The 21,243-nt window shown below is 45.3% G+C and overlaps 1 protein-coding gene across 1 annotated transcript in view; it reads right to left on the reverse strand.

The window, feature by feature from the left end:
* Positions 1-21,243, reverse strand: part of ALK (ALK receptor tyrosine kinase) — a 3,554,133-nt gene that overhangs the window by 928,317 nt on the left and 2,604,573 nt on the right. The window lies entirely within an intron of this gene.

Genomic DNA, 21,243 nt, shown 5'->3' on the forward strand with positions numbered 1-21,243 from the left:
AGTGAAGCGGGGCAAATAGGGAGAAAGAGCGTAAGCAATAGGATGCACAGGCAGGGTATGGGAGGGTGAGTACCAAAAAACATTTAGGCTTCACATTTTGGAAAATGTAAGTAACATCAGGAATGCAGATTCTAATAATCCGTTATCATTGTACTGGTCAGAACAAAATGGGAATGTGGATATGAAAATCACTTGAGATGCTACAATACTGCAGGCTGAGAGCAGTGGTCCGGGTAATGTGGCCCTCGTACCCAGATGAACACACAAACTCACCTGAACTCCAATACATAGCAAACTCCGCAGGCGGCAGGGGCATAATATCCTCTCTGTACAAAATGCAGCTGGGAAAACTAGAGGATATATCCCTCAAACCACGGGAAGCATGGGCCAGGGAGCTGGAAATGGAAATCACTGAAGAAATGTGGAGCAAAATGTGTGCACACACGCACAAAGTCTCCCTTATTGCCAGATTCCCTTGCATACAATACAAACTCCTCAACAGGCTCTAATACACACAACAAAGAGTAGCGAAATTCACACACACCCCGACTCACACATGCCCGAAATGTAAATCAGGTGAGGGTCATTTGGTCCTGTGCTGCGCTAAATACGTTTTGGAAGGAAGTGACAAAAGCTCTCTCAGAGATAATTGGGTCCCAAGTAGACCTGGACCCATTAGCCTTGTTGTTCGGAATTTGGGCTGGGGAAAATGAAAGGAAAATGTCAAAAGTTTAAAATGTAAGTGTCATTGGCCCTCATTACGACCCTGGCGGAAATCGAAAAACGATGGCGGAAATGCAATACCGCCATCGAATAGCGCTCGGTGCGACTATGACCCGTCACCGCAAAGTACGATGCCATTAGCGACACCGTAGTGAACGCCAACGCTAACTGCACCAAGTACGCGCGCGCGCGCCATGCCAAACCGTAAATACCACCATGGCGCAAGGGTACGCGAATTCCGACCCTAGCGGACATGTACCTAACGCCATCAAGCACGGCGGAAAGTACCATTCCGCCATGGTGAGAAGTACGGCATCGCGAATCAACCGTAAACGGCCCCACTGAGTGCCTGTACACCGCTCCCTGGCCACATAGTACAACTCCCCGTAGGTGCAATGAAGTCACAATGCAACCAGTGAAATGTACAAGTCACCCATGCATGCCAACGAACAAAAGAATCTCAAGAGGGGCCAATGGGAGCTGCAGGGCACAGATGGCACGAATACAGAAGCCATTCCAATGGACATGACCTCAGTCCCCCACCAAGAAACGCACGCAAACACAGGCACCTGTGACCAGCAATATTCCGAAAATCACATCATTCCACCAGTCCACCTGGCTGACCGGCATCTGTTACACAAAACCTAATCCCCCGCCCCTGAGCATGACATCATTCAAACAGTCATATTGGCAGCCCTCATCCCTGACCTCACTGGGCTTCGTAGGCAAACGCGCCCAGCACAGTACCACGCAACTATACTCCGAAGCTGGAACCCAATGCAGATCTCCTCACAATACATCGCTCCCCAAATAGGAATATGCCACATCACTTGCAAAGAAGAACGCTACACGGCCCATATCAGAATAGAAATTTAATGCACAACAAATTCACCAAGCCCATACAGCCATTAGGCCATGAACTCCAAAACACATTTCACCATTGTGGGCTGCATCCGCAAGAAATGACCAGCTACTTCTTGTGAGACGCCCTGTTCCTTCATGGTACACAGGGCCACATTCTCGTACGAAAAGGCAACATGGAAGCGCACAGAACCGCAGGGCCGTCCCAATGGGGAGGCACTAGTCCAGCTGAAAGGCCGAAATGTTGCTCCGAGCCACTAGTACTGCGTAAGGGCATGTGGCCCATTGGCGATCGTCCCATAAGATCGTAATGCTGCTCCACTGATTAACACGAAGCAGCAGGTGTCGGGAGTAAAAGCCATCTGCAGGAGTGGCATACAGATGGCAGTGGCAAAAGGGGAGGAGATACCTGTCAACCAAAAGAAAAGAAAAAGAATAGAATGGCCATCAGAACTACATTCGAACAACTCACTTCAATGATCACACTAAATCCACAGCCATATGCATGCTAGCCCACTCCAAAGGATCATCACCACCCCAAAACCACTTGCGACTCATAACTATCTATATCGAGGTGAAAACACCATCACAAACGAGTGTACCTGTGCATGCGTCTGTGAAAACAGAATCCATCAGATGGGATTGGTAACGTGCATGGACACAAGTGTCTGAAGGCGCGTCGAGACAGGGAGGGCTCAACAAGGCCAGATAGACGATGGTCCCACTATGGCAGCCCTGCATCACATAGCGCAGGGGAGGCGGACAGATTCCAAGAAGCCCTGTACATGGCAAACACTGTATCAAATCATCTGTCCATGCATCCATTCATCATTCCCTCATCCCGTAATGATAACGCCTGTTTCCATACTCACATAACATGTGAGAATTCCATTGAGTCTGTGCGTTATGCAGCCTGCAAAATCCACTGTGCCCCAGCCCGTAATTCCAGTGTTGTGAAGTAACATGTATTTGGGAACGTCCGGCCTCATCGTCCACTTCGCTATTGCGCATCCCAAACTATTCATATCAATCATTGCATCCTCGCCATGGCCCCTGTCCCAAGGACATTGAACAATAGAAAGTTATATTTGCAGTCAGACCTGTGGGCATCTCCTCGCCGCTAGCTGATAACCGAAAGCGCCGCCCTTCGAATTCCTCATTTGCAACATCACGTCGAAAAGGCATCTGTGGCCGCTTGAAATCACAAATTAATCCATCTAGTGCGGCTGTGTGTGAAAATGGCAACTGCCTTCACTCACAAATGGGACGCCCCGCCCGTCGTTGCAACTCAGTACAGTGATGCATGAGGGTCCACCGTTACTCGAGTACTACGTTCCACTGACCCTTCACAAGTCTGTTCGCGACTGCAAAGATTGTATGTGAAACAATGGGACCATAGCCGAATGAACATATCAACCAATGTTACACGGCCATCGGGTACAAATACATGATTGTAATAGCAAGATGCCATTCCTCGAATTGCAGCGTTGTGTGCGGGACGTGCTCGGCCAAAGGGGAGAGCAGCTTGCACAGGTGGAATGAATCACCACAGGTGGAGGCCATACAGCCTGAAAACACATAAATTGCACACCCAGTCTCCTCCCACAACCACACCCACTCCGAAATGCTACTGGCAGGACTCGCGATGTTGGCCCTGGGGGACCTGATAGCACTGCAAGTACTCCAACTCCAAGAAGAAGACGAACACCAACTACAACCGGCCGCACGGAGGAGACGCAGGAGGAGGAGGAGGGCAAGGCAGGGCCAGCAAGGGCCGCCAGCACAGCCACTACCACCACGCAGGCAGCCCGCAATCCCACGCCTCCGAGCACATCCGTTCAACCTCACTGATGAGCAGATCCACACCCTCTACCGTTTGGACCGGGACACCATAGCCGCCATTGTGGACATGACACAGGCTGACCTTGTCAGCATGATAGATAGCCCAACCGCCATCCCACCCCTACTGAAGGTGGTGTCTGTACTCCAATTCCTGGCCACAGGCACCTACCAGCACACAGTCGGACAGTTGCATGGCATTTCTCAGCCACTGTTCTCACGGACACTATTGCAAGTGCTCGATGCCCTCCTGCAGCACGCAGACGACTACATCTCTCTACCACGCTCGGAGCAGGAAATTACCAACACAAAAGTGGGATTCCATGCACTTGGCGGCATACCGGGTTGCCTTGGTGCCATCGACTGCACCCATGTGGAATTGGTCGTCCCACATGCCATGGAGGCCCAGTACCGCAACCGAAAACAATTTCATTCTCTGAATGTACAAATGGTGTGTGACTCCAACAGGATCATTACACATTGTTGTGCCCGATTCCCTGGATCAACCCATGATTCTATGGTCTTGAGGAACTCAACAATACCACGCTACATGGAGCGACACGCAGGGTACAGATCCTGGCTACTCGGTGAGTCTCATTTCATGCATGATGATGTGGGGTATGTGATGCGGCAATGACCTGGCAGGAAGGGGGGGGGTGCGTACGTAGCAATGGCATTCCACATAATTCGTTTATCGTCCACATACAGGTGATGCCGGATATCCACTGAAGAGATGGCTCCTCACACCAGTCTGGAACCCACGGGACCAGCATGAGGAGGACTACAACCATGCCCACTCACGTACCCGTGTAGTCATAGAACAGGCATTCGGCCTACTGAAGACTCGTTTCCGGTGCCTCAGCAGGTCTGGCGGGGCACTCCTGTACCGCCATGAGAAGGTTGCAAAGATGGTGATGGCATGTGTCATGCTACACAACATGTGCGTACGTAGAAATGTGCCCATGCCCCCTGACGCAGAACTGCAAGCACCTGAAGATGGTCATGATGAGGGTGGGGATGTGGCAGCACCTCAAGGAGTCCGCGAGGCACAGGAGGGCCGTGACATTCGTCAGCATCTCATTGATGCATGCTTCTAGCACTCACGCCTGGTGGCTGATACATGGACACGGGACTCGTGGCACTGTGTGTGTCTGGTACATGCACAATATGGACTGTACGCCTATGATGGCCTAGTACACAAAGATCATTGTCCACACATCTCATTGGTTGATCGTGCATTGTTTATGGCATATGTGATATCATGTTGAACACCCTATCGACCCGCCACCCAAGTGAGCCCAACACACCCCCTCCACCCTCCTACCTCCCCCCCGAACACCAGTGTCCAAAGATGCTCATTGTCAGTGGGCAGTCGCTATTTCAAGCCCCCTCTGCGGGTATCAGGGGCACCCCTGCCTGTGGAGCGCAGGTTCCTCCCAGATCTACGTTGGGGGCTGCCCTGGACGGAACTTGCAACGGATGATGTCTCTGCCTGCTCACGTCCATGCATGTCCCTAAGGGTTTGTGAGAGCTCAGTGAGCACACGGCGCACTGCGGCAAGTTCGGCACATACGTCTTTGGACGTCGCATGCAGTTCCCCCCTCAGGCTCTCGGTGCTTCTCTCCATTTGGACTCTCAGGCTCTCGGTGCTACTCTCCATTTGTACTCTCAGGCACTCGGTGCTACTCTCCATTTGTGCCCTTAGTGTCTCTGTACTTCTCTCCATTTCTGCCCTAAGTGTCTCAGTTGATGTTTCTATGTCTGCCTTAGTGCCCCCACATTCATCGGCATGGTCCTTGAGGAGCGTGGCCAGTTGCTGCTGTTGCACGATTAACTGGTCGAGGGACTGTTGCCTCTGCTGGGCCATGGCCATTTGCGGTGGTGTCACAGAGTGGCTGTTCGCTGCCACAGGGCTTGTGGGGGATGGCCAGTCGTCGTCTTGTGGGTGCCCCTGCGTGGTATCCTCATGGTGTACGGGATGGAACAGACAGGGGGATTGGGACAGGTCATGGATGGATCTGACTTCGACATCCCCGTCTTCTGTGTCGGAGCATGCTGCCATTAATGGGGTGTCACCTATGGTGCTGCTGCCACCAGAGGCAGTGCCTTCTGTGGCATCCATTGGGGGGACCTGTGGTGCTGCTGTTGTGGGCATGCTGGCTGCTGGGGTGCCTGTTGATGTTCCCTCCTCTGTGCTGCCACTTGATTTGTGCTGCTGCCGTGTCTTGATGCGTGCAGCTGAGGTGGAGGGTCTTTGGCCGTTGGTCTTGGCCCTCTTTGCAGGTGTGCTGGTAGGGGTGTCCTGAAGCTCGTCGTTTGGATCGGACCCTGTGGTGGAGTAAAGGAGGGCAAGCGTTATTAATGGGTCTGTGGGAATTGGAATGGCAATGTATCACATGCATTGGGGTGGTACCTGAGGGTGATTTGGGTCGGGGCCTTGGAGGTGCTTTCATTTGTGTGTGGAGTGAGGGTGCAGTTGTTTGGCAGCCTGCAGTTAGGGTGTGCCTGCTGCACGTGTAGTGGGTGTTTTTGGGGTTTTTAATTATTTATGTATTTATTGTGAGTTTTAAAGTGCGCTATCAGGCCAATGTGTGTGGACGTTCTCCTGGCCATGTGTTGCTGTTGCGCTATGTGGACACATGTGATTCACATGATTGGACATTGTGGATTTGGCATGGTTTTATTTGGGCCACCTACCGGATTCTCCGGATGTCTGCACTCCTTTCTCCATCCCTCCGACTCCCTCTATGCTCTCCATTCCAATGGTGGAGGCACAGATTTCTTCCCAGGGGGTCAAATTGATGGGTGATTCCGATCCTCCCCCGGTGGCTGTGGCAATGTTGCGGTTGGCAGAAAGTATGCTACGGACGCGTATCCGCAGGTCGTCCCATCGCTTTCTGCATTGCTGTGGGTTGCGGGGTGCGGTCCCCACCGCACTTACCCGCTGTGCCACCAGGGCCCATATGGCCTTCTTGTTCGCAAGTGCCGTCCTGGTCATTTGCGTGGAGAAGACGGCGGCGGCATTCTCCTGGAGGGTCTCTGTAAGCACGGTGAGTTCCTCACGGGAGAAGTGGACCTGCCGCTTGCGGTCGCACGCTTTCTTCGCTACTTTTCCCATTTTTCTTGGTTTCACTAGGGTGGATGACAGGTTGGGATGTGTCTCAGGGTAGTGTTTTTAGTGGTTGTGTGGATTTTGTGGTTTTATAGGTGTACGGCGTGTTGTTTCCCGTTCCGGGCCCATGTTTTTACTTCCGTTTCCGTATATTTACGGTCACCGTACTTTCCGGTTGGCGCTCACTGCGGTGTCCGCTAAGATGGGTGGCGGTATTGCACCTAGGGCGCCGTACGGCGGCGGTGTGGGCCGTTTTGGGGTCATTTCCGCCATCGCGGACTTTGCACTTCCGCCATGCCGTGGTGCTCGTGCCCGATGGGTCGGAATGGGCCGCACTTTGCTCCATCGTGCAATGGCGGAAACGCTATTTACGCTGTGGCGGTCCGGTCAGTCACTTTCCGCCAGGGTCGTAATGAGGGCCATTGTCGCCAAAAGATGCATATTACAATGTTGGAAGCGCCGCTCCCCCCTCCACCCTCAAGATGTGGTTGAAAGCCCTCACCTGGGTACAAATGTGTGAAGAAGAGTATGTCGGATCCTTGCCCATACCATCCCGCCCCAAAAATGTGTGGTCAGAATTCTGCAGTTATCTGAACAACAGAGACGAGGTTGAGTGGCGCTCCACCCCCCCCACCAGCTCAGCCCAACTCACCATAAGAAATGTTTAATTTGCGCCTTTCCACGCTGTCAACCCTCCCCAGCCTAAGATGTCTGAAATAGGTATGATGTAATGCCTTTATGTGCTATTATGATGTTTGCCTATCTCTGCGCAATCTGTGCTGTACCTGTCTTAACTTTCTGCCAATAAACAAAAGCTTAAAAAAAAGAAAATATGTCATTCCAACATCCTGCAAAAAACCATGTACAGCTTTGACTACACTGCACCTTGCTTTCTCGATTTGTGGACAAAATAAATTAGAACATTCCCACATTTGGCTTTGAACTATCTGAGAAAAAACATTCTTCATGTCAAACTGCAAGGAAATTCCATTTATAACACGCCTATACACAAGTGTTTCAAGGTGCGACGAGGCAAGGGAGAGGAACAAAAGGGAGGACAGACAACGATTCTACTAGACCAGGTGTCATTCGGATTAAAGGACCTGGATGGTTTGTGCTATATCCACGGACTACCAGTTAATGGGGGTGGGGAGGTTTAAACTCAATGTAAACTATTTATGATGCAATGGGGGCTCTTAAAAGAGCCTTTTTAATTTGTTTAAAAACACCCCTTTTTTGTTTTTATAAAATAATACCACATACTAAACTGTACTCGTGTGTTTTTCTACAACTACAACAGAAACTGCTTTACATTTTTTAATCATTTTTATATCCTACCCCTACTGACAAATGTCTTACTATACACTTCACAGCTACTTTTTCCATTTGTTTATGCAAACATTTTCAATGCATTTTGAACAATCAAAAGAAGAATCTGATTGCTAACATCAGTCAAACACACTCCATCGATTTGAAACGTATTTACACCATCCAACTGGATATTTTCATTGTCAAAAGATGCCATTCCTAAACCATATAGAAAAGCACATACACCTTTATTGACATGCACCTACCTTTTTCCATTTGTGGACAAAACAAGTTTGGACATCTCCATATTTATCTTTGAATAATTTCAGAAAAAATAATCCATTAGGCTCTTCAGCATATTCTTCATGGCAAACTTCAAAGATACTGCGGTCACATAGCCCAAATTGCTGCCTCCACGATGGACAATAATAATATCTGGACATTTGAAGTGAGCCATACTCTTACAGAATGGTAATAAGCTCGCCCACTTTAAATCTCACACTGCATATCAGGGATCTTCCACTTCTTCCAATCCAATAGTAGGAGAGATGGCATGAGATTCAGTATAAAGCTTCAATTAGTGGACCTAGGAATCTCCCACCATCCACACACTCTGTTTCCTCAAAGCAATAGCCATCTTCACTGCACACAACAAAGAAAGCATTTGCGACTCTGTCTTCCTGTACAGCACAACCATGAAACCTGATTGGCTGATCCCCCCAATATCCACAGACATCCACGACTATCAACAATCTCCGCAGTCCCCTTTCCATTCCAGGCATCCTTTTTCCCAATGACCAAATTATTATTTCATCTCAATTATTTCATCTCAATAGAGCAACAGGACATCACACACAAATGTTGTACCAAACATAATACAAAGAATGTACTACTTATGAGGTTCAAAATAGTAAATATGTTGTACAATTTTATAGAATTAAAGGTTATAAACTATCTTATTTAACTAAGTATACAGAGATTCCACCTGTATTACCATATGCAACTAAGTAACAATACTCACGATGATCCTATTTTTTCTTCAGAAAAAACAAATACAGATTCCATAACCACTATCCTCAATTCTGCTACGATCATAACTACCATATATACTTCAATTATATCAATCCACCATATTTTAAATACTATACACTCCACCTATAGGACCTATACTTACTATACGCATATAACTATGGTGGTGGCCAGTGGCCACAACTACCACAGTAGAATTAAACCATATAGCAAGTGCATATAATACACATGCAAATAACACTCACCCTGAATCTCCCCACTCCCAATGACATCCGTGGACAGTAAAAATGGCTGCAGACTCGGTGGGACCTGCCCTGTTTTTTTCACCTATAAACACAGCTCCCTTTCACATTTTTTCCACTCCTTCACCCTTTCCGGGCCCTCTGCCCACAAAATCACTCCAGATGTATTTTCCACACCTTTTTCTCACTGCGCTGACTGTTGACAATGGCGGCCGTATGTGGATTCCAAAAAATCAGACACACCTCACGTTTTTGACAATCCAATCAGTGCCCTGTGATATATTTGTACAAAACAAGGTTATACCTGCCTATTAGAATCTCATTGTTACCAATCAACAAAGGCATCCATTTTCAATCAGAACAATCTCTATATAAATGTACTATATTCTAATACACACTAAACATACGTACATTCTACTGAACATGGTTACTCTATAAACATCTGTTCTTTTCAATGGAACATTTCACATAAGAGAAATAGGGTGAAAGCATTTGATTTTCTCTGAAATCAATACAAGTGTGCTGCTGGAGAAATTGTTATTACTTGCATTGAAATATATCTATGCACCAATTCCTCTGTGCATATGGAAGGCAGTGAATTATTTTGTTATATAAAGGCCACCTGACATAGGCTAGGACTGGCTACCATAGGGCTATGTGTTAAGCCATTTACATGCAAAAGGCAACTTGTTTTCATTGGCTCATGTAAGTTTGCAGTCACAAATTTTGTCCTCAGGAATCTATATATTCTGTTCTGAACCCACATGTATCCTATGTTTCCTGCATGTGTGGGTGAAGCTTTCTATAGACATTTAAATGTGACTTTCATTAAACCAGGATTTGTTATTTCATGTATTGGTATGGATCTGTGTGTGGGGGTATATATGGTTTTCCTGGCAAATGAATGGATTCATTTCTATCCAGAAACATGGACACTTTTAAGAGAGCTGCTTGCTTGTAAGGCTTTCAGTTTCTCTACATGTTGAAGCTGGAGATGTACAACTCTCCAGTAATTGACATTTAGTTAATGTTCTTCCCTCCCCACTACACCTGACTCTGCCTAGGCATTGAATTGACAGACAGGAGAATACAGAGGGTTTTCACTTTGCACAGTTCTTAATGAATTGTATTCATTCTTTCAGCATGCATTTCATTGCACAAACATCCAGACTATACTATGGTCTAGGTTGGCCACATCAAAGCATGATATCACCACAGGCACTGTTTTTATTGCAAAGTGTAATGGGCGTAAAAGAGCAATCTATCACTGTGCATTCAATATATATATGATGAAACACCGGGAATTAGGATATTAGCACCTGTGCCTCTAATTTTGGATTGCAAAGCCTGTGCATTCCAAATCCTTTTACCCTCTCAGAGTTTACCTTGATACACGTTGGAAAGTTTAGGGAATGGGTAGGGGTTGCTTTTGATTTACCTTTTAAGATGCAACTTCTGATTTTGAATAACACGCCAGGGACCCTGTCATGCAGGCATTATATTGTCAGCAAAAACCTTTGATTTAGGTGGCAACCTTGGAAGTCAAATCTCCTGCATAAACTGGACATCCATCTATGGTCTGCTCTAGCTTCCCTCTATCAATGAAACAGTATTGCCCTTCTGGGTGCAATCAGACTCCTTCTCTCCAATCTCCAGTTTGTTCCCCTAATGTCTCTTCTTCGCTCATTATTCCAGAATTCAGACTCCAATCCTTCTCCTGTATCCGATCTGTATGATATTCTTACAGGCCTTCATCCCACACTTACTCTTAGCAGAGAGGTGTGGTTTCCAGGCACCTGACCAAAAAGGAGGGGGCTGCTGCTGCTCTTTCTATAGAGAAGCTAATTTATTTTTCACTTCGGAATCATCTTGATACCTTGATAAAACATATACTTTTAGTTTTTCGCATCCCGAGGCAAACAGTTTGATATATTGAAGTACTGATTTCTGTGACTTTTTGATAATTTTACAATTTTTTAGCAACTTTGAGCCACTTTCAAAATGACAACATATAATTCTATTTCAATATTCTGTTAAAGCTTGCTTTTATCTACAGCATATCAAAGGATCTTAATTTAATTTTTGTCAGTGAGATTTGTGTTAATGTGCAATGCATTTGGCTTCTTTTGTGTGCACTTAAAGCAGTTCCCCACAAGAGGGCAGAAAAAGCACTTCACCTAAATATTATTTCTTCATGTTTTCACTATTCCTAGTAACTGGCCATGGTTGTACATATCTATATTGTCCTTTACCTTTAACTAATCCAAGGCAGCACTGTGTCTCTGAGTGCCTGTGACCTTGTATGCTGACCTCTTCATAGGCTAATGAATTTGGTTTATGAATTGCTGTAAAATTAAGCATTTGACATCCCTTTTGAAACACTGGGCCTCATTACAAGTCCAGCAGTAACCGTGCTGGTAAAACCAGCAGGTTGCTGCCAAACTTGTAAGATTTACTGGCACCTGGCATTCCGGAAAGTCAGCCGCCGGTAAACTGTAATTCCCCATTCCCATTGAGCCACATAGGGCTCAATGGGAATGGGGAACACAGAAGCATCAGCACCATTAATAATGGTGCCTGTGCATCCGTTATGGCTTGCTTACCATGGCTGCTGTGTCTGGCAGGGTCTGCCTTGTCAGGCACAGCGGCTCTGGCAGGCAAACCCGTAGTGTGTCGGTCTGGCATGGTTGTTTCTGGACCGTTACACATGTAATGAGGCCCACTGTCTTGAATATAATACTGCATGCCTGAAGACAATTTACAGTGTTTACATGTTCATTTTAGGGTGTTCTTAGACCCTTTGGCCTAACACTAACCTGTAATTATTTTCTATCCTGTTCTCACTGGCCTGAGGCCCTGAAACTTTCATTATGTCTACATGTGGTAACGGTGCTTAACATGCAATTTGATTCTGTTCTACTGCTTGTAGCTCGTGAGATTCAAATAACATAGATTGAATGAATTAGTAACATGACAGAATAAAGGAACACATTGTATATTCTCACATTGACTGCTGTACATCTTTTTCCGTAATAACATCATCTTTACACATGCTATTCACATTAGAAAGACACATTATCTGAAAAATAACTACTTTAATGCTGGTCCAGCCTTTCACACATAGCCTGGTTCATTCTTGAAAACCTTTAAACCTTACAGTTTCTTTCTGCTGAAAGCTGCATTTCAAATACACACATCCTGTGTTTAATGTTTTGGGCTCTGAATTTCACACACACCATGGGTATGCTTTGCCAAGGACACTTGTGCACTCACCAATAAATATTCAAGATGGGCATTTATGGAATTACATTATTGTGGGTTTCAAAATGGGTGAAAGAAAATATGTTACTTTACATTTGTATTATAAAGTATAGTGTTGAAAGTAAATTATTTACATACAATTTCTAACTTTTGGGCGTGCTCATGAATTTGGCATATGTTGCTTTTTTGATAGCAAGCAAGAGTCAAAACTCCATGATAAGCTCAAAAGATGATACATTTTATTACTCTTGTTTTTGATAGGAAGGCCTTTCTCATTTCATAATTTTTACGATGCATCTTAATTATAAAATGCCCAACAGTATGCCCTTCATCATTTTAAAATCCGGGGGCCGCTTCTTTAGTGTTGGTTTGGGCCTAAGTATTTGACAGAAAATGCGATAAAGAGCAAGTTCCAGAAATAGGCTGAATTGGCACCTCATGGCGATCAACTACAGGACATGTGTCAAAGCATAAATGACTTCCTGTGCTCTTCTGAATAAGAAGACTTATCCAGTAAGTGAGCTTCAAAAATAAGTCTACACTCTCTACGTCGATGCAAGTGTAACCCTGCACAGTAGCCAGTGGTCATTATGGCAATACAGCAAGTACTCAAAATAAATGCAGGTTTAGCACTATGTTTAATGTTGTGGGATGCAAAATACACCATAGAAACAAGTGCATTTGTAACACATTTGTATTGTGAAATGGAAATGGAAATGGAAAATACAGGTGTTTTACGTGAAATGTACTTTAGTCTGCACAATGCATGTACCCTAAAATGTTTTCTGACTTTATAATACATAACTTGTTTTCCCATTGGTCCAATTATCTCCTGTAGAAAGAGTAAATACATACAGAATTTAAACACATGATTTATGTAACCCACTAGCCATTTAAAAAATGTATGCCTTTGGTTGTGTATGAGCAGGGTGATGCTTGTTCTTGCCTGAGGTAATCTTAAAAAGTTGATGTTACCCTTTCTGGGACAGTGTAAGGTGGTGAAATGCTCTAGTTGCATGTTAATTTATTAGCCTGATAAAGGATTGGGGAGAGTACTGAGGGAACTTAAGCAAGGCAGGACTGGTGCCTCCACCATTCCTGTCAGGAGTGATAGGCAGAGTGTGACAATGGAAAAAAAAGGGTGGCTGCTGTTCATCCCATGCCCCACAGAGTCAACTCCCTCCCATGGTTGGGATCAGAAGATGAAAAGAAGAATCCATGTTTGCCCAGGTGCCAATGGGGAAAAAGAAGAAGAAGACCTGATCTTCACCCTCCAGTCAGGTAAGGAGCTCTAGCTGTCCTCTGGTTCTGGACTGTTGTCTTTGTGGCTCGGGTATAGTGAGCCAGGCACAGTCATGAGCCATGCCTCAGGTCCCTGTGTTTCTTCTGAAACCACTGAGCATTAGGTTAAAAAAGCATTGCCTAAAATGCTAATGGATTTTCTGAGTGTAAGGACTTTTGCTCCTGATGAAGGAAAGAATAGTAGAAGAAAGAAAGAGAAGAAGAAATAAATTCAAAGAGTCATAGCTGTTTTTCACCCAATGGCTCGGTGAGGGGAGGCATACCTGCCGTATGTTGCTCAGGATTCCATGATACATTGTGCAGGCCTGGTATATGTGATTACTGTAGCAATCACCCCTATCTAGGGGGGTATATGTGGATGGTAACAATTAGTACAATATATGCACCCCTGACAAGGAAGTGATAGCTTTTTTCAACCTAGGGGTTCGGTCTGTGGTGTGAATAGTTTTAGTTATTTGCGTGAGCCCAATCTCCAGTGAAAAAAAACATGATCGCCACCATCATATTAATTAGAAAAGAAACTGTATCCCTTACCTATTACTTTGGTGGTGGGCAGAGAAGGGAAGGAGTAGCGGGGACGGAGATGGTTGCCCCAGCAGGTACATGAGAGTTGAGCTGGTGGGGGACGATGTGCAGCTTAGGGGGGCAGTAAAGGGGTCTGTAGAGAGGCTGGCGGCCATGGTGCCGGTGCACCTAAAAAAAGTTACAACTCGGGGAAGGGTATCGAGTGGCTGGAAAAAGGCAAGCAGGAAACTGGCAGTTCTTGCCAGAGTTTCCATTGAGTGGCTGATGTGAAGAATCCTACGGCTGCCACACTGAAACCCTGCCTAAAGTCTCCTCACAGGTGGCCAGGGAAAGGCAGATGCTTCCTGACTCTGAACTTGCGGGTGGTGTACTGCGGGCTATCACCTGGGATGAGACAGGGTCAGGGTGGTGAGAAGATCCTGTATGTATCCTCTAAAAGGAAGTACATATCTGGGTTACATTAACAGGTAATGGCATATTGTCATTATAATGTCCCTGACCCACATATAAAATATATGACTCTGGGTAGAAGATCTGTTAAATCTGAACAAGCCTTATTAACAGAAAGGGTCTCGAGGGCATTTCAAGTTGAACACCCTCCTTACTCCCAAAGGTATAATGTAAAAGGATCTGGCAAAAGTGCCTAAAGTCAAATGTCTTCCATTGTAACCACAAATTCTAAGACTCCATCTTGGAATGATTATAAGGGGAATATATCTACCCTTAAAATCAATTTAATGTTTAAAAGAAATAACTTTGATGAAGGGGAATACAATCTCAAAATCCCATGAGTACTGGGATGAGGAAGAGGGCTGAGGAGGCACACCTTAGCAGTAGTCAGGCAATTAAGCCTAAAAGTGCACACCTAAAGAAACCCGGGAGGTGTAAAATGACCCCTCAGGTGCAGGCATTTGGAAGGAGCTTGAAATGTGACTGGACTGCGAGCTGTAGCAGTAGTAGCAGAAAGAAGAAGGAACGAGGCAAGCAAACCAAGCAGAAGTGGGAGAACAAGAGAGATGTCTTAACATGGATACAGCTGATTTCATCTGTTTGTTCTGAGTGGGTCCTGTTCCACCCAACTCTGAAGTGCCGGGGCTGTGCAGCGGAAGGTGTACAGGAGAGTTGTCTTTCCCCATGTGAGCCTGATTGTCATGGTTGCTGTGCAGAAAATGTGCTAGAGACCAAGGCCAGAAGCAGTTGTGAAGCCGTGGGTCTCAGGAGTGTGAGGGGCTCCTTAACTGAATGGCTGGACCAGAGAAACCTTCAGAGAGGAAGGGTGTTGTTCCCTAAGAAGCCAGAAGTAGTAGAAGTTGTGGCAGAAGTCGTAGAAGCGGTGCGACCCACCCAGCAAGTGTTAAATAAGCCAGTGAGTAAAGTATGCCATTCTAATATCTTGCGTGATCACTGCGGGCAATAGTATCTAGTTGCAAATTCACTAGTGTACGTTGAAGTTATAACACTTGAACAATGGAAAAGTAGCACTTGCGTATATTAGGAAAATCATTTTACTGGCGTGAAGAGCAAACACTGCTTAACCCCATTGCTAAATCCTTAAAAGACTACAACAATCTGAAGGAGCAGTCACATGCAACTAATTAAGAAGAGTGAACGTTGCAAAGGCCATTACCGAATACCTAACCTTGATAAAACTATTGATGAAACCTTGAAACTACATCAAGGAGTGGTCGTGTGTGCCTATTTGTGATTGCTAAAGGAAGACTGAACTCCATTCTTTACTTTAACGTAGCATACCTTTCATATATAAGAAGTTAACGTGTATTTACCATTGAAGAGGAGGGCAAGCATTCATATTAAGAGTGAAAGCAGCCTTTCTCAGAATTAAAAGCAATCTAACTGTTACCGTGAATCTAATAACAGTTCAAGCATTACACAAAGCTAAGAAAGTGGCACCACGCCTTCCGGGTAATCACTTGGGCTGATAGCTGGCAGAAAGGTGAAGATAAAGTTGTGGAAGGAAAACTGGCTGCTTGTGAAAACTATTTTGAAGTTGACACAACCTGTATTGTCAGAGAATGTGGAAGACATAGAGAAGTGAGTCTTAAAGGCAAACCCAGGTTGTTATTGTGGCGGGCAGACAGGAGAGGCCAAGAGGCTGCCCCTTTTGAGGATAGATATTCAGTGGACAAGTGCCTTGCCCACTTGAAGGTTTTGAAGTACTTTAAAATAAGTGTTGTCGAAGCCTGTCTAGAAGTACAAATCACCGAAGTTGTGGTACTAGTCCAAAGTACTTAAGCTGTGGTGGTATATCTGGGTGTCAGTAGATGCAACATTATAGTAGCCTATACAAAGTGGAGTACTGTGAGACAAAGGTGACTGTTTACATGGTCAATCAAGTAGAAGTGAAGTTGTTGAAGTAGAAGCAGCAGCACTGAGCGGTCACTCTGACAAATATACCATTGCGAATTTTAAAACTGTAAGTAAGGAAATACTAACGGTTAACCAAGAACTGTGTCTCACTGCATTTTTCTTGAACTGTGGCAAGTCTTCTTGAAGAGGTGACAAAGCATTGTGCCTGGGATTACCCTTGGTACGATTCAGTGTAAGTGGAAAGTGGATATTTCACCAAGGAGAAAAGATTTGCTAATGTAGGATTAGTTCTTTTATCACTGTAACCAAAGCAGGCCCACCCTTAAAGAGTACGTACATGCGTTGTCCGTAAAGCAAGTTTATTGTACAAATGGCCGGGTTAGATGACAACAAAGAGTCAAACCAATCTGTCTCCCCAATCCACACAAAGAACATATATTTTATACAATTTGCAACAGTTAAAACACTCCCAATTGTTTTGTTACAGAGTCAAAAGCCCCACACATGATTGGTTAAACCTATACAGTGTAACCATATTCCCTTTAGTTCCCACACTTCTTATTGGATACATTAATCTAAGCACAATCCTGTTTAACTTATAATTGAATGTTTCAAATGTACACTCAACCCCTCTCTGGGGCCTTTTCATATTTGATCATAGTCCCATCTCCTAATTACACAGTTTACACAACTTACAAACAATTTCAAATAGAACAGGTTCCATCTGGTTCGAAACCTTTAGCCCTACTTGTGACACACATGGCCATTCTCTGGAAATTAAGTTGATGTCAAGAGGAGTAGAGCAAACACTTTTCCCTTTTTATCTATTGTTGCGTGTTTAATTGGCCAAACAGTTGGTGTCCACATTTCATTTTAAACCATGCGATTTACCATTCTAGCCCACATGGTCCCAACCCACACCTTGACAACTCTATTGAAAATTCACAATCTATCGGTGCTCCTTTACCAGCAAACAGCCTACATCAAGTTTAGTTGTCCAGCCCTAAGAGATGGCAGGAATCCTACTGTGATTCAATACCAGACTCCTATATGGTTACAGAGATTGCATCTCCCCTTCAAAATGCACCTAGACCATAAAAAAGACACGCCTGAAACTGACCATCTGATATTCATCGCAACTTCTGCTGTCTTTCCCCAACCTTGTAAAACTAGTTTTTCAGTCACACAGCGTTCAATTGCCCAACCCAGGTTTTTAGCCAGAACAATGCCTAACTTGAGAACTCTGCAGCAAAACATATCTGTTTATTCATACTGGCCAAAACCTATTTCCCTAGAGCCCCATGCATGTGTACTTATACATGTATGTTCAAGGCTACCACATCCATCACACTGATTTTCCCATTGTAAATTTCTTACCTTGCATGCACATGTAGAGCTCCCTGCTGCCTGATTGTTAAGCGCTATGTGGCATGACACCTGTTTTGCATTTATACTGTATCAGCAGTTTTGACACTTATCTTGCTGTGCACATGCAATCCGAAAATGTATCTACTAAAACACAAACACTAAAAATAACACATATCATATTCCCATTAGCTACACTAGATTCATACTTAATTGCCACATTATGTCAACATCGCTGTCACCCCAGCCACCAATATGGCGTGCGCAATTCAAACTTCTATTTACCCGTGGGACCCTTATCAACCACCCCAACATTCCCCCCTTTAGTTAATACATTAACAACTGTAATGCTCACCTGGTATCCACGGGGACGTCACCCAGCCTGTTCTGACCTCTTGTGACCTCGAACCCTTCCCTGGAGGCTATTCGACTGGAGACTGGGCCTGAAACACAGGATTGGTAGAGTTTAACTCCCTATTGTCTCTGTGTGCTTGAACCCCTTTTTCCACGGGGTCCAACCCTGTGATCCACAGCTCACCTTGTTTTCTTGGATAGTGTGCTCTCCATCCTGCCTTCAGCGCAGGGGCGCATTCATTGATGTGGGCTCGTTGCTGCCTAGTTACTTCACTGGCAAGAGTCTGACAGGTAAGTATAATGAATCTTTGAACAGTTCTATAACTTCGTTCCTTTCCTTCCTTAGATGATGGCCGGCGTCCAGGGATGGCGGCGTGCTGCTGAGATGAGTAGCGCTGAAGGTGAGTGAGAGCGCGATGCGCGATGCACCTCTTTCGTATTTGCTTTAGGTGCCTGACGTTTTCAGCATGAATGCCGGTTATGAAGAACAAATGCGGTGGGTAAGCGCGGTATGTGGCGCCTCTAGATGTTTCCACGCTAACCTTGAGTGTCTTTTCCCTCTTGCAGATGGATGAGAAGTTCCAGAGACAGAGTTCCCCCAGAGCGGCTGGGATTCAAGTAAGCGTTTGAAGCTCGTACAGTATTTAAAAATAAGCAAAGGTTTGCAGAATGCTTACTAATGCCTTTTTTTCTGTTCTTTTCCCTTTTCCTTAGGAAGCGGCGTGCCGGGGTGGAAATGACACCGCTGAAGATGCCCGCAGAACAAAAGGAGCGATGACTGATGGGCAGAAGCGCCTCAAGGTAAGGCTGTTCCTAACGGTGTTCTTGTTCTTGCAGGAGCTGAGCGCAGAAGAAAGATGCAGGCCTACTGGAGACCGATCCGAACACGGTGAGTGTCACGCTGCAGGTGCAGAAAACGCAAAGCATGTTTCTCAGCCTGGGTGTGGCTTAAATAGTCTCTGGGTATCCCAGGTGCCTTTGGGCTGAGCCACACCCAAAAGACTAGACCGCACATGCAGTTCTGGGAACCGAAATATGTGGGGGCATCCATCTTGTCCCCATCAATGCACTGCAAGTACAATCCCCAATGTTATCCTATGGGAGTGAGTGAGTCTGGTGCCACAAGTGCCAAGTCTGACTCCAAGTGGGTCTTTGGAGGGATGGAGAGGCCCTTGCGGGCCATGTAGGTGATCGTGGCCTGGCTCCAGCCTGACATCTTGGAGGGCTGGGGACATGAGGGGCAGGAATCATGACACTAACAAACCAATTTCCAACTCATCAATCTCACCTTCTTGGGGGAATGAAACATTACAACCATTTCTCATATTTGTCCCCTTGCACCCATGCTCCTCCGCTGGACAATCCCAATTCGCCTTTCCACCAATTCCACAGTCGACCTGGTGTCCTACATATTTACCCCAACATGGTGGAGGACATAAAACTACTCCTGTATACATTTCAAAATCAGTTTGAGTACCCATGTGAGATGGGATGGCAGTGGCCCTACCCTTAGACAGAGTCAAGACCATCATAGCAGTGGCTCTAGGCATTTGGGCAGCACCGTAGCCATAGTTGACAGGAACAAAAGATTATTAAAAAAAATAGGCATGACTATTTTCATTGTTATGCTCATTCATGATGGAGTCCAAAAAAGAGTCATCAGAAATTCCTGCCTCCCTTTCCATGTCCCCCTTCAGGTTGTGCAATCCAGCAATCATTCGGGCCAGAGTTCCATTGTCCAAATCATTGGGAGGTACGTATGTGAAACATGAACTCCCGATCTTCTGGTAAACCCTGCCCTTAGTAGCCATTAGGAAGTTGAGGATATACTGATTCTGCAATGCTACAAGTCTCAAGGCACTGAGTTCTTCTTTAATTGCACTAAATGCTGATTCATAGGAATTCATAAATAATAATAATTCAGAGTAAACAATTAGTAAACACTTTGAGTTGGCCACATTCTATACGCCAGGGGTAAAATGGAAGTAAAAAACATCTCTGTCTGGCTAAATAGTCGAACGTGTTCAGGAATGTTCATAAGAGCCTCAGTGGATGCTAATGAGATGTAGTTTGATCTTCTCGATCGTTTCAAGGAGTCAATTTCTACAAAAGTCTGCAAAGTTCCTGAATTGTTCATGTCTGATGACACAAGGGATACAAAGGGCACGGGAGACAAAGAAGGCACACATGTAGACTCAGATTTGGATTTTGCAAATGTCAGGTGGCTCTGGGGAACCCCAACGATGGGCACATGCAAGGTGGTGAGACTACAAATGCCTCACAGAGAAGTGCTGGGTTATAGGTGCTCTAATGCATTTGATCGAATGACAATATGCTCAAGTCAATTTGACAGAAAAAAGGGTCGATTTTTTTTGGGGGGTTCCCCCCCTCAAAACTCTGTTTTTGGTGTTAAAACACAATTTTTTACCTATACACATGCCTCACCGAGAAGTGCTGGGTTATAGGTCAAATGCAAACAAAAAAAGTATACATTTTAAAAAACAATTCGACCTTTTTGTTTTCGGTCAAATTGACTTGAGCATTTTGTCATTCGATCAAATGCATTCGAACATTTGAGCGGACACTGAAGTGCTGCTGTACCTCCAGACAGATCAGTGATGCGAAGCGTGAAGCTGCAGTTTTGATTTCTGCCCTTAAAACACAACACAATAGAAACTGCTGCATCTGTTTTACCATAACTGACTAAGGCATATTCTGGACTGCAGTGTCTCTCTCAGGCATTACCTTTCTCCCTGCAGACAATATTACCTGTCCCAAATATACTAACTCTCTCTGGCAATACTGCTATTTACCTTTGCCCACTGTGCACCCCTTCTCCGCAAGCAGGGCGATGATCTTGATTGTGTCTCTCAACACTGCTCTTCTGAATCGCTACAGACCAATAAGTCATATACGTACTGAATTACGGAATGGGGCACTTGCAACTTTCCCAAATCCATTTGAATGACCCTGTTAAAAACACTCTGGGATTCC

This window comes from Ambystoma mexicanum, chromosome 4q (assembly GCF_040938575.1).
Source record: "Ambystoma mexicanum isolate Mex_15411 chromosome 4q, UKY_AmexF1_1, whole genome shotgun sequence".
In the NCBI taxonomy this organism is placed as follows: domain Eukaryota; kingdom Metazoa; phylum Chordata; class Amphibia; order Caudata; family Ambystomatidae; genus Ambystoma; species Ambystoma mexicanum.